The sequence below is a fragment of the Kogia breviceps genome, chromosome 2, assembly GCF_026419965.1.
Source record: "Kogia breviceps isolate mKogBre1 chromosome 2, mKogBre1 haplotype 1, whole genome shotgun sequence".
NCBI lineage: Eukaryota > Metazoa > Chordata > Mammalia > Artiodactyla > Physeteridae > Kogia > Kogia breviceps.
Window position 1 is genome coordinate 76,606,882 of NC_081311.1, and position 15,569 is coordinate 76,622,450.

The window sequence follows — 15,569 nt, forward strand, 5'->3', positions numbered from 1 at the left end:
AAGAATGTAACAGGAAAGATGGATACTGCTATAGACTGAACGCCCCACCAAATTCATATGTTAAATCCTAATGCCCAATGTGAGAGTATTTGGAGGTAGGGCCTCTGGGAGGTGATTGTTAGATGATGAGTGCGGAGCTCTCATGAATGGGATTAGTGCCCTTATGAAACACAGAAGAGGCTCAAGAAAGCACCTTTGCCACTTCCACCAGGGGAGGACACAGCAAAAAGATGGCTTTCTAGGAAACAGGCCCTTACCATACATAAAATCTGCTAGTGACTTGATCTTGGATTTCCCAGTTTCTAGAATTGTGATTAAATTTCTGTTGTTTATAAGCTACTCAGTTAATGGTGCTGTTTTAGCAGCCCAAAGAGACAAAGACAGAAATGTCAACCAATTATTGCAAAAGAAGTGAATGTGTTCTATCAAAGAGGCATCTATACAGTACAGAGGTTAAAGAAAAGGAGGCAACAGTCAATTTTAAGAGGAGGATTAAGGAAGTTTTCATAGGTGGCAGAGCAGGTAAAATGAGTTTGGAAGGAAGAATCAGAGTCTGATGGGCAGTATCTGCAAACACCAGGAGGCTTGTGGTGTCACACAGGTACAGCTGGGGTGCTTCTAGGTAGGGCTTGGTCAGCAAACAGGTGGAGGGGATCTGCAGCAGACAAACAAGAGGGGGCCACATAAAGGCCCCCCAGGGCACTCACAACTCATCTGATTCCACTTCCGATGACTCTGCAGCAGACATTCAACTTTAATGGACTCATCTTCTGCTTGTCCTCGAATACCTCCTGCTCATTCACAACTGTGAATCGGAGGCTTAAACTGTTCCCTTTATCACGATGATGCTACGCTTAGACTTACAGCCTGACAAAGTCTGCCTGTTGTTAAAGTCCCACTGATAAACACGTCATCTATCTCTATCTCCAAATTACAGGAGACTTCAGTTCTGAATACCCGAGGTCTCCTGCAAACTCTGGTACTTCTCTCTAGTTTTTAGAGATATTGTTTTACGAAGTACTAGACTGACATCTAAGTCAGACTCCTTTAGAAGAAGACATCTAAAGTCACGAACAGTTTTTAAGATTAACATCACAAATCTATAATGGTCATGGAAATAAGGACACGTGAGCATCTATCTGTTCAGTAGGACTGTGTTCCAACATCATGACTGTGCTTTTTCATTTCATTACATCCTAAATCCTAACATGAGAGGTCAAAATGTGAACGCTGGCCACATTAAAGGACTGCAAGTATGGAATGAGGCAGGGCCCAGGAGAAGCAGGACAGAATAAGCACTATGGTCATCTCTCACCTAGGGCCCCAAGCAGGGTCAGCAAAGCAGCAGTCCAGCCTAACACCACATCCATGGTTTGTGGGCTCCTACCTAGGAATCCACCTCCAAAACCTTTACCCTCAAAAGCCTCCTCCAGAAACATGATTTTCCATGTCAGGCACAAACTCTATAAAGGCTAAAGGTATTGCAAAAATAAGCAACAAGAATAAAAGGGAGTGCGCACAGAAGCATTCAATAATGTTACAATCTGAGTTACAGACAAGTCACATTCCATTTACATGCAAAAGACTCTCTGGCTGCTGATTTAGATGAATACAGAGATGGACTAGACCCAACACTGCCATTGTTTTAGATGGTCTATAATTAACACGTGAGAGAAAGAGACTGAGCTTTCTGTTCTGATTGATACATAGCAGCCAGGCAATCCACTCTTGGATTATGGCCCCAGCTTATCAGTATTTTCCACCTTGGAAACAAATCATGACTCATTCGAAAAATGCCACCCATTCCAACCACTGAATTTTGTCCAATACAAACCTAAAAGACAATACTTTAAATTTCTTCATAACAAGGACAAGTATAGAGTCTGTCTTAGAGCACAGGGTTATGAAAGTGGAAGTTCAAACCCTCCCTCTCCATTGTTTTATAAAGACACATATTCTACATTTCCATCTCCTTTCTTTCTTCTCTTTCTTTCCAGAAAGTCATTTTAAATGTGGTAACAGCCCAATCTTCCTAACAAATTAAATAATGAGCTGATGTTCTCTCTTAGGCCTAAAAAAGGCCAATGGATTTTTGACACCTTTAGTTTTTAAATCAGGATGCAGTATTTGTTAGGTTTGTACTTGTAATTTGATTTAAATTATTGTCTGTCTTTTTTGAAATTCTGGATCTAACAAAGCAAATCCTATAATTGAACACATTTCTAAAAGTCCCCTAAATACAACATATTGCAAAGACACTTTCAGAGTCAGAGAATCTCTCATTTACATTACTTTATAATTGCACTACATAGTAATTTGCAATTATACCTTCACAATTCCCAATGAAGGTGATAGCCTACCCTTTCTTGCCAGATGCTGTGTTCAACCATCCTAACAAAAGCATTATGGAGTATATTTTAATTATTTCCATTTTATTTCTCATAAACCGAGACTTCAAAAAGTTCAGTAACTACTTTAGATTTCACCATTAATTCATAAACGGTTTAGAAGCTAGGACTTTCTGATTCCAAAATCTATAGTCAGCACCATAATCCCATGCTCATCCAGTGAATAATAATCACTAATGCTGATTGGTTACTTACTAGGTGTCACACAGTGCTCCTAAGTGCTTGACCACATTAACTCATGTAATTCACATAACAACCCTATGAGATAAATACTCTTATTATTAGACCCATCTTATAGATGAGCAAACTAAGGCACAGAGAGGTTAAGTGACTTGTCCAACACTGTAAAGCAGGAAAATGATGAAACTGGGTTGTAACCCCAGGCAATCTGACTCTACCGCTCCCCACCCCACCCCTGACCCCGCCACCATACTTAAGGACTATGCTACAATATCAGCAAGTGAATGTATGGTACCTATTTTTAAGATTTTTGTTTCACTTACATATAAAAATTTTATTTGTGTAATAAACAATTGCCTCTTCATTGGTAATCATAACTAATTTCTGGAAAAGAATTTCCAAACCAGTTTTATTGTACTGACCCGGTTACATAATAATTTGTTTAATTTTAGTGGAAAAGTCTTTCTCAATATTACTAAATATAGTTGTCAAGCTTTTCATTTACGGTCTTTTATTTTAAATAGGATAGCTGTATTCTGTTAGCTAAAGAGAATGGTCAGATGAGATGTTAAGGAGATTTCAGTAAACAAAAAAATTAATACATTAAACTGAAGGAGTAATATATGATCGAATTTCTCTGTTGCTCCCTTGGGATCCTGAAATTAAATGATACATAATAAGTATCTAGTGTATCTTGTCTCCTCCAAGAATAAAACACCTAAAAATAAACTATAATAAAGTAAACATCCTGGAGATCAGAGTAGAAACCTAATTATTATGGTTGGTGGGGATTTGTGTGTGCAGTGTGTGTGAGAAACATGTGTTTTTTCATATTTCATTTAAACATAACTTTCTGAAACACAGAAAATAATTGGGGTCATGAGTTAACGTTAAGTATAATTTTATCATTTATCTCTTAGGTGAATAACAAATAAAATATTAGACTCTATTAACCAATTTAAAAAGAACATTGTGGTCACAACATTTTTCCAGCTCCCTACTTGTAATAATAGTCAGCCACAGATGATATCTATTTTTATGGGGTTTTACTGTTAATAATTTCACATTCATTATCTTATTTGTCCTTTAAAGTAATCTTGTGAATTAGGTAAAGCAGAAATTCTTCCTCTCATTTTGCAGATGAAGAAACTGAGCCCTAGAGATTTAAGAGACTAGTCAGATGATAAACGTTGGAGCTGGAACTAAAATTAAGAGAATTGAGTAGAATTTCCTTTCAATGATACCATAAACAACCTATGTCAATTACCCATATGATACCCACTTGTGTAAGTGAAAGTGTATTAGATACCCTATTAGATAAAACTGCAATAAAATTGAACTGTTTCACAATATTAAACTAAGTAAAATTTTCAGGCTTACACTGATTTATATGATATTAAAGAAACAAAATACACTGAAACTTTCCATTGACTTTTTTTATCCAGTTAAAAGAGAGGTAAAATTTACACTTCTAAACTCTGCCTATTTAGATACATATATATTACCATATCAACATGCACACATATACATAACAGATACATCTAAACCTATTTTTCCCTTTTGCAGTTGGTTGGTACATAGACTAAGTCTAGCCAATTTCATAACAGCAAAACAAACGCAAGTATTTTGTACACTTCTTGCAAGGTAAGTGCATACTGTGTTGAAGATCTCAATATACAACCATGTAAATGATATTGAATAGAGAATACTTACTAGTGAGGAGCCTTGGTGGTGTACATCATGATGGGAATGGGTACAGTTCAGTCAATCCACAGTCCACTGAGCAACTCATAACTGAAATAAGCGCCATCACTGTTCAGACCTAAACAGGCACACAAAGAGATGACAGTTAGTCAATAAATACCATTTCATACCATTTGCACAAGAGTATCTTTCCAATCTGCAGCATTAAAAAAAAGAAAGTGTGACAAGCAATCCAATGAAAGGGCTTTAACTTACACACCTCTGTTTTCTATATTATGAGTAGTATAGCAGTAGAAACACACTGTACAGTCAGCAAAGAAGTAATAAATTTAGTGATTATGTAGCAATTAGGAAGTAATAAATTTAGTAGTAAACTGGTATCACATTACTGGAGGCTATAAACTTATCAATAACAAACTAAACCAAAAAAATTAACATACTCTGATGTAAATTTTTTGGGGGGCGGGGTTATGTGCTGAGCATTTATAGCACATCTGTGTATGAAATTTCATTTAGTCTTGACAACAAAACTGCAATGTAGGTAATCTCCTCACATTTAAGGCTTAGAGGAGCAAGGCAGTTGGTCCAAGTTCCTATTCTATAGCTTACGCTTCTTCTCCATATCATGGGGAGTGTGCCAAGCACACACTTTTTCCTATGCTTACTTGTGCTCCATGTAAATTACGATATGAATAACAGATACCAAGAGGATTATATAAAGACGTATCTTTCTTTCCCCTGTAGTTCCCTAGAAGACAAGCACTGTATTCTACTCATCTTTGTATGTCAAAATGTAAAGTGAGATCTTGTTTTGGGATACAGTACCTGGCACACACTAATATTTGCTGAGTAAATAAATGAATAACAGCAACAACAGAGGTAGGAATTGGCATATATCTTTTGTCTCAAGTCACACTTTTCACTTTGTCAGTCCTTTCACTTACTTGCCAAACTTGTCTTCCTGTTTGCAATACAATCTCAGGAAAAAGTAGGAAGAAACATCTAAAAATCATGTGAATGAAGTTCAAATATAATCATTCAAAGAATTACAAACTAGTCAGTAGTCAGTTTAATTTAGTTCAGTTGGAGAGGTTTCTGAAGAACAGCAAAAGGTAAAATAACAAAAATTTTCCAGAGAGGGAGAAAAAAAAAATCCACCTTTCACTTCTAGGTCGGCCATCAGCTGGCTAACGAAACCTAATCACATTTCCTATGGTCAGATCCTAACAGAGGAGAAAACGGAAATGACTAAAGACTCCAGGTAGAAACTTCATGATCACAGGAAACTAAGAAGTGCTGCTTTGGATTGGAGATGCTGTAGAGAAGCAGCCAGATTGGAGACTCTGATGGTCAGACCCTAATTTACCCTGCAGACAAACAGTGTCTCAGCACCCTGCCTATGTAGGGCAGGGCCTGGCAAACCATAGCCTGCTGCCTGTTTTGGGGTAGCCCATGAGCTGAGAATGGTTTTTGCACTTTTAAATCCTTGTAGGAAGTTAAAAGAATCATATAAGTGTAAATTATTTGAAATTCAAATTTCAGAGTCTATAAATAAAGTTTTATGAGAACACAGCCACAACCACTCACCTACTTATTGTCTCTGGTTACTTTCATGCTACAACAGTAGAGTTGAGAGGTTGTGAAAAAAATAGTATGACTTGCAAAGTCTAAAATATATTTACTATTTGACCCTTTACAGAAATCATTGGCTGATTTCTGGTCTAGAAAACTGTTAGTTCTCAATTTGGAGGGGATGATACTAGAGAAAGGGGCTGCTTTAGGGCATATTGGAAGCAGGACGTGGGAATCCATTTCCCTACAAAGACCCATGGACAATGCAATATTATGAATATAGCAGGAGTTTTTTGGGGGGCAGTGGGGTTCTTCCCTGGAGGAAGCACCAGAAAGGAAGGCAAATTCAGCCCTTCTCAATCTGACACACAGGCTGGGCCAATGAGGATGGATGGAGAAATCTGGCTACCAGGATGTCATTTTTCAATATGGCAGAATGAAGTTCCCATGAGGGAAATCAAATCTCCAGGGCTCTGATTCTCTTCCCATATGTGCCAGCCTCAAGAAAGGCAGATAACTTAGATAACTAGTTTTGTTTTTTTAGATAACTAGTTTTGTTTTTTGTTGTTGTTGTTGTTGAAGGTCTGAAGAAGAAGATTACAAGAGCAAACAGAGAAACCCTAAGCAGGCAAAAGACACTCCATCTATCCTATAGAAGGGCAAATGGTGGGCCATATCTAAGGGTGGATAAACAGGTGATGAAGCAAATCAAAACAAAGCATAAAGACTATATAAAAAAGAATCTGCTACATAACACAAGGAAACCATAGATGAAGAGGAAGTATTTGCATTTGAAAGATATCAAAGAAAGTTAAAATAATGTTTTGTAGCACATCCGCTTTGTGCTTTTGATGAAGTTTGAGACAACACAGAATAAAATCCCAAAGATTTATCTTTAGAGAAGTTAATTACACCCAAATAAATGGAATGAAACTTAAGTGGTTTCCCATTTAAATTTTAATTGCATCTCCGTGAAGAGAAGAGGGGTTTTGATCTCAAAGACTTGGGTCTGAACATCAATTCCACTTATCTTCTTGCTGTACGACCTTGGACAACTTACTTTCTATTCAAAGTCTTATTTCCATCACCTCTTCAACAGGGTGATTCTGAGAGTTGTAGGACAAAATAGGCATAAAAAATCCAGCATACTGCCTGTCACATGGGAGGCACAGAATACTTACCAGCTTCGTATGTTCTTTCTGGCCCTGGTTACTTTCTCACCCTCTTGTTCTAACACCAATCAACTATCACGATCATCACAGCTGTAGGAAAATGGCTGCCAGACATGTAGGTCTCATCTATGCTGTCACATTTGACTTGCACCTTGTTTTCTCTAGGTGGACTACACCTTTTAAATTTGGGCTCTTCTCTATTTAACTGGTAAGTTGGTATTCACTTGAAAAAGAATTTAATTCAGAAGTGAATTCTGTAGCCATCCTTAATCCCTTAGGCAGAAATATACAGCCACAAAATTTTGTGCATTAAATCTATTTTTATGATTAATACTGTATTATTTATTTACATGTGTCTTTCCCAGGAGGCTATATCTTGGTCAAGTGAATTGATAGGATACATCAAGAGGAACAACTATGGTCTCATGGGGAAGACAGACATGGCAATGGAAACACACACACACACACATACACTCCGCCTACATTTGTGCCTATTCACTGACCTCGCAGTGGACACTGCCCCCAAGTCTTTTAATCCTTAATGAATGGACAGCACCTCCTTCATGTAAGATGCAACCTGGAGTCAAACAGTGACTTCATCAATGCTTGGTGAACAACAGGCTCTATTATTTTCTTAAGAAATAAATAAAGAATGATGGAAAGGTAAAGTTGGTGAGTATTTGATACATAAAAAATGGACACTTAGAATACTGTTGGCGACCCTGACCACTTAATTATCCTGGAACTCTATCTGGAAATATGCACAAAATCGTACAAATCTCTTCATTTTACACACTTGGTTATGAAATCATCTTTAGAAGTAGTCCCCAGTGACAAACTTCTCCCATATCTTGAACATCTACCGTGTGCCAAACTCTGGTAGGTACAACCTCTAAGTAGCTATTCTTTTTTTTTCAGAGGAGAAAATTGAAGGTGAGGAAACAAGAGAATTTTTTCTTGACTAGTATCACAGAGGTAATGGAGACTTAAGTATATCAAATTCTAAAGTCTAGGCATTGCCATATAAGAAACTAAGCTTGGTCTCTACATTGTAAAAAGATGTTCTTAACAGAACACTAATTGTGCAAACAGTTGATAAATAGTAGCTGTTATTACTACTATTATTAATACCATAACCCAACAAAAGGGAATCCGTTCAACACTATGGAATGTTACATTGTTAAATGTATAAGATGCTTTATTGCTATAATAAGTATGAAAGTTATGCTGATATAAGGAAATGTGTATAAAATATAAATGCAGAATACAAAATATTACATAAAGACTCATTAAAATTACAGGCAGTTTTACATAGGGTAGCTTAACAAAAATTAGAAGACATTGTGATACATATAATAAAATTGTGCGATTATAGGTAACTTATTTGAAGTTCATCAATTTATTTGAGAAAGTGCAAATGTGAACTCAAGCAAATTTTAAATTTATGTTAAAAAAACAGATATGTATATACATTTCTAAAAGTGGTGATAACATCCTAGACCTTCTCCACATTTGAAAGCTCATTTTTTTCTCTGAGCAAGATAATATATTACTATTGTTTCAGTAAAGAGCTGTTTGTTTGTCCATTTATTTATTTTGCTGTTAGGAATGGAAACATTTAGGGGCTGATTTAAAAAAAAAAGAATGGCTGAAGTTTTCTTTGAAATGGAGTCATTTAAACCATCTACTCTAGTTAAAACATAGTTTCCTTTAATATTTCCCAATTAGCATAAGCAATCAACATATGATGATGCTAACTCCTATACACAAAGGCTTTATATGTATATATTATATATAAGTGATACATATACACACACATATATATGAGAAAAAGACAGAGCTATTTCAGCAGAACCTCAAAAAGAATAGTGTCAAAAGTTACTATCCAAAAAAGGGTAAGAATATTTGACAAGAGCAACAGTTGAGGCTCAAAAACGTGTGGATTTGGGCTCAGACAGCTATCTGAAAACTAACCCCACCAGAGGCTATCCAGCTCACTGCTCGTTTTAGTTTCAGACTTTCCTCTGAAGGCAGTTCTAACCAGTGTCACCCACTCACGAAGCAAATAATGTTCTTTTATGCTCATCGCATTATAAGAGAACAAAGGTACAAAGATTCAAAGAATTCTGTCTGATCAAAAGCATCTTTTATCAGTGAAGGTGCAGGAAAGTGACCTTGATTGCATAGCTATGAAACCTACTCATCTAGGAATCAGAAGCATCTCCTCCTGTGTGAGTGGGTGGCTCCTCTTCCCTATGATGATTGTGTCAAGAGTTTCACGCCTGACTGACCCATGGTTTGAGCAAACTAATGGTTAGGTCTGAGGCAAATAGTGATACTCTGGACAAAAATACACACTTTAGCTAGGTTTTCCATAACCTGAAGACTATTGGAAGAGTATTTTTTCTTTCTTCGTTGACTCTAAAATTATTTTTCACCAGGCTTAACTATTTTAGTAACTGTATTTGATAGCCACAGTGGTAAGGTAGAAAATAATAAACCAAAAAGAATGACAGCCTTGGTGAAAAAGGCTCAGGCATAAGCAAAGTAGGAGGTATATCTCTAAGTCTGTTTTAAATTGCTACCGGGCAGGTTTATATGTGTGTTTACATTTGTAATGAGGCAACTGTCACTTCATGTTTACGTTTATTGGCTATTAGAGTTTCAAGAATAGTTGTACTGAAAATTAACTTCTATGTTTAGTCTACATTTGCTCTCCTAGTGTTCCAGTCACTCTTCTCTCTAAATTTTAACCAAAGGACAGTTAAATTAACTAGACAAAAATCAGTGGATTATTTTTCATATGTAGTTTACAAAACAGAGACAGCGGCCTCCAACTCTATTTAAATTTTAAATCAAACTCCAACATTATCTAATTGGATTGAAACACCATTAGACAGGCTGTGGATAAAGGGCTCTCTTATGAATCAGTGCTGTCACGATGGTACAGAAGTGGTTAAATTATCAGATGGAGTGGCGTTGGGGAGGTGAGCTAATGCAGAAAGAAGGTCAAAAGTTAGGGCAAAGCCAACACAGAGAAAGTGGGAAGCAGTTTCTATTGGCTTCTCCTTTAAAAAAAAAAAAAAAAAAGAGGAAAAAGAACTTTCAGAGTCTCTCATCATGTTTCGTAATTGCACTGAAGATGAGAACTATGTAAATGAAAGAAAGAGATACTTGGAAAGCCCTCCCCAAATGGTACAATCTCATTATTTTAGCCACTACATGCTCCTGCTCTTCCCTTTCTTTTTTCTCTTCTGTGTCTCCCCAACCCTCGCTTCTCTTCCTTTTCCTCTTCTTTCTACCTGTCCTTTTTTAGCAGAACCATTATCATAATCAGTGTTACTTATGTGCCTTCCTGTGTGCACAACACTTTGATGGGGGCTTTACACGCGTATCTGTTTTCTCTTCAATGTCTTCCAGAATTGCTATTACTATCCGTCTTTAAAAAAGCGGCAGTTCTTATCAAGTGAATTTTACAGTCAAATAGCCAGTGAGTGAGCAAATGTAGGAATCAAATCTGATTCAATCTAATTCTTTTATTAGTAAAAGAAAGGTTCCTGGGAATAGAACTCTTTGCAAAGGCAGAATTTAGCAGAATATCACAGACCCTGAGCATCTAAGGAATTAGGATGTTAGTTGGGGTGGTGGAATCTGGGAGCTGAATTAAGTTACCCTTCAAAACACAATTCCATATCAGAGAGCTATTCACTTAAACGTTCTCAAATAACAGCAACAGATAAGTTTGGGAACAAATGAAAGTAATTTCTGAACCTTAATGTTAGGAGGGACAATGGGGTCAATGTACGAGTTAACTTATGGATGATAAAAACACAGACAGGCAATTGTTACTAGACCAACAGATATCTAAACAGGCAGGGTAGTTAAAGGGTTGTTTCTTTACCAAACTGCAACAAAATTAGCAGTCTATGACTACCTCGGCCACCTGAAATATGCTAGGAATATTAGAGATGGAACCCAAGAAAAGCAAACTGAAAAGTCACCTTTGAAACCTAAGAAATGAAAGAAAAGAAAAAACAAAGAAAGAAAAGCAAGCTTAATTATTACCTTAAGACCTCATAGGACCCACTATTGGAATGAGGAAGCTTTCTACCGGAATATATCCACAGAGGCAAAATATGCATTTACATTGAGATGGAAATGGCACCCTTACAACTTCTAAGCTGTCTGCTAGAATGCATAATTACTTTCAAGTACTTGAGAAGCCCGTGCACTCTTGATTCTGAAACCTGAAAAGGCCTTGGTTTCCTGGAAGCACAGTAGGAAGGAAGACAGCCAAAAAAGCATAGAAAATATTCAGGTTGGGGTTTTCTCTTTTCACATTACCAGCCTGGACTTTTAGATGGTTATCTTCATGAATATCTTTGGATACTTTCCTAGTTTTGTCTTGAAATGACATGATTTATGATTCAGAAATCATAGCTCAAGTGGATACGATGATTTTCAAAAAGTTGAGGGCTTCCTACTATCTTGGGTATAGAGATGCCTCGGGTATGTTTTAGAGTTAAAATATTTACAAATTTCACAAATGCTATTTAGTCTTCGGAAGTGATCACACTTCCTTTCATCCCAGGGCAGAGTTAAAGACAAATGCGGTAAACATTCCTTAGTACTAATATTTCAGATCTCTCTTGACTAAGTGAGAAAGACTGCAAGTAAACAGGGCAATAGGATACTGTGTGCTTAGGGCAGAAAGAGGACAACCTCATCACTTAAGATGGCAGCAAGGGTGGCTTTTGCATTCAGTACTTCAGATGCATCATTTCATACAGCTGTCTCTTAGCCCAAGTCTCCTCTAACCTCTGCATTTAAGCAAGGGAAGTATCATTTTAAATAAGGATAAAAAGAGGGCCTTCCTGCTTATATATTAGAGAAAGTATGTTTTAGGTTACTTAGAAATTGATATCAAGGATATTATTAAGAAACAAAGAACAAGCAATAATCCTAAAGTAGAGGGCACGATAAAGGCTTTGGATAGGAACTCCTCTACCATATGTGTATATTCACAGATTGTTCTTAAACTATGCATTTATACAGTGAGGCCAACCATTAAGATTACTGACCTTCCTGGCAGTTATCTGCTGAATTCCATAAGCCTCCAACTTCCTGACGGACATAAGAACACGGGCTGGCAGCCCCACCAGTAAACTCTAAGCCAGTTAGTAGAATGCACTCTTCACAAAGTTTCCCTTCTTCCTCAAGAGTATTAATCTTGAAGCTATGTTCTCCATCCCAGTAGAGACTGTTTACCATTGGAGGAGAATGCCTTTAGCGAAGAGAATGCCGGTAACCATGCCCTCCAGATAGAACTAGAAATAAATTATTCAGCTAGAAATAAATTACTGAGATAGAATGGGGAGTAGTCAAATCACGTTCTCCTCTGGACATTTTGGGAACTGTAAAACCAAAGGCAAGGTTCGAATTTAGGTAATTCATCCAACGAAAGGAAACTTGACACCATGAGGATAGTCACATAACCCTAAACCAAATGTTATTCCTGCCACCTGGACTCCAAATACACAGTGGAGTCCCGAGCAACAGACTTAAGGTGCCTCACAGGCTTGGAACTAGCAATGCATTGTTGAAGTCTAAAGTATGCTTTTTCATACATGCGGCAGGCTTGCAACTTGAAAACAGCTTGCATGCTGTTCAAGATACCTAATCTGCCTCAGCCTCATCAGCAATTCCAGGTGAGGCTGCATCCCTCTGGTTCAAGGTAGCTGCAACAGCCTGTGCCCAAAGGCCCGGTTGACAGCCTCTTTCACAGCTCTTGCCTTTACTCCAGCCTAACCGATGGCCCTGCCCTCAAAAGCCACTGACCTCCATGAGGCTGACTCCTTGATTCTAGGGAACAAGCTTCAGAAGTACCAACAACAGGTCCAGGCCAGGAAATCTGCTGAGATTCCCAAACAAAAAAACAAATGTAGGGATGAGGGGAAAAATCTTCCGAATAGGACAGGATTCTTAGGCCTAAGCAAAAAGGCAACACAAGGAGCCTGAAGAATTTGCTGACAAGAGTGTGAAAGCGTTTTCACAAGGTAGATCCCATGCTCAATGTGGGTCTGGGGTTCTAGAAACACAAGGCCTAAGGGAAAAAAAAAAAGAAATGCGAAGGACTTAAAATATACTAGATAGGAAAGAAAGGTCTCTTAAGTAAGACCTGGTGACTGGGGTTCCACTGAAAGTTGGTAATATGACAGCAACCTGAGGAACTTCCCTTTTACGAGAGAAGAGACAGATAGATTGAGATCTTTTTGCCCCAGATATGCTGAGTGCATAATACCAATATTAACTAACAGAAAGATTTCTCCCAATTGGGAAAGTTTTCTCCCAAGTTTTAATATGTCTATCTTCTTTCCCTCAACAGAGATTTGGTGCTGAATTAATTCTACTACTCAGGTTCTGATAAAAGTATAATCATTTGGTGGAAGAAAGTTGTAAAAGCAGCCCAGGCTGCAAATGCTAAAGATCCACCTAGAATGTAAGCTGCATGAGAGCAGAAACTCGCTCACTGCTGCACCTACAGCATGTAGCACAGTGCTTGGCGGGTAGTGGAATATCTTTGGATGGATGAGCATTCTTATACAAAGATAGCATCTTCTAAGTAAGTCTTCACTGAAGTTTAGCAGCTCCAAGCAGTGGTATTACACCCTTCAATCAATGACAGCTTTATTACAGCACAGATTATTATTTTTATTATTCTGCATCATTTAGTCATCTTCTCCCACGAACTAGGTAAAATGCTAGCTGTTCCAAATATGGACTGTATCATTTAATCCTTGTCACAACCTTGAAAATATATATTTAGCCTCATTTAACAGATTAAGAAACTGATGATTCAAACTTAGGTTGAATTTTGCCAAATTTCATTCACTTTCCACCATACAATAATTTCTTTATCTTCTGTCACAGAGAATGTTCCTGAAATCAGAAATAATAGGCAGACTTCTGGAGGTGAGAGGTGGCAGCTATTTCTGGCATCATGATGATATTGTTACATGATAGTAGTCTAGGCAGGGATTCACTTCCCAATCTATGAAATGGGATCAAGCAAGTTAATAAACAAGTGAAAATGCTTTGAAAATTAAGGATGTAGAAGTGTATATCAGTGTGTGTGTTCTCTAATGAACATTTCCATTCTGACACTCATGTAATGGTGAGGGAGACTAGCAGGGGACAACCAGCTAACCAGCCAGAACTGCCAAGTCAGCCTATACTCAATGGGGCAACAGGAGGTGGCAGGCAGATTAGCCTTACCGCTAATGTAGTAGTCTACCATCATGGAAGACTGAGCTTAATTATGGAGGTTTTATTCAGTAGGTTTTATTATCATTGTCACATAAAAATTGAGGAATAGGAAGAATAGAATGCTTTTCTTTTCTAAAAACAGAGTGATTCGGCCTTTTTTCCCCCAAAGGAGAATGAAAATATATCCCCCAATATATTATTATTTAAGGCTTTAATTAAGGGGGCATTTTGCAAAAATAAATCTTTTGTTTCATGCAACTAATAGAGTGAAAATGTAAAAGACATAAATAATATTTCAGCTGAATCTGCTTGAATCCTTGTTCTCATTTCGTTAGAGGTGATTCTGCATACATTTATAGCAAAATTATATTAAACTACCAGGCAATCCTTTCTCTTACATTTTTCCAGTATATTCCTGATTACTTTCATACTTAACCTCCCAGTTTTCATTATACTTTGCTTTTTTTTTCTTTTAGGATCTTAACGTTAAACTTTATCAGGTAGAGTGAACGCCTACATATCTTGTAAGAAAAATTCACCTTAGAAGCCCATTCTAGAGACATTCTTTTCTACAAGACAAAGTAAAAAGGAGACATATTTTCCTTAGAATTAATTAAGTGCATGATATCTTGTAACACTTAATCCGCAAAAGTTCTATTTTGAGTCACAGAAAATGCTTCTAACATTTTATGACACCTGACATGATCAAACTATATGAGTTATACTTAACCCCTAAATATAATCATTGGTTCCATTAAACTTCTTTAAGTTTCTTACCAGTTGTTCTCATGAGCCTCTAACATTTTAAAATATAATTTTCCTGTACACCTTAAACTTACACAGTGATGTATTCAATTATTTCTCCATAAAACTGGGGAAAAAATGTAATTTCCCTCATCTAAATTCATCATCTCTATTAAATATGTAGTTTTTTCCTGTTTCTGGCCCCAAAGCTTTTAACAAATAATGGCCAAATACAATAATGAGAAACAAATTCTGAAATGAGTCCTATTTATTCTTTTATCATTACTATCAAACTCATTAACAGAGTGATCCTGGTACAAACCTTGATTCTAGTCACCATGAGGCTCATATGGCTTGGGTAGAGGAAATCTTGTTCCTCTAAAAGTATACTGAGCAACTGAATGAGATACATTTTGATATAACTTTATGAAGTGACACGAGACAAATAATTCAATGTATAAAAGAAATCACATGCATACAGATTTCCATACATTTGAATGAGGGGCTACTGAAGAGAATGAGA

The 15,569-nt window shown here is 37.0% G+C and overlaps 1 protein-coding gene across 4 annotated transcripts in view; it reads right to left on the reverse strand.

Moving 5' to 3' along the window:
* CHRM3 (cholinergic receptor muscarinic 3) overlaps window positions 1–15,569 on the reverse strand; it is a 518,874-nt gene that overhangs the window by 369,688 nt on the left and 133,617 nt on the right. For all 4 annotated transcript variants that reach the window (XM_059055044.2, XM_067025651.1, XM_067025653.1 and 1 more), the window contains exon 2: window positions 4,302–4,410. The gene's annotated coding sequence lies outside the window, so the exon portion shown is untranslated. The remainder of the gene's footprint in view (window positions 1–4,301; window positions 4,411–15,569) is intronic.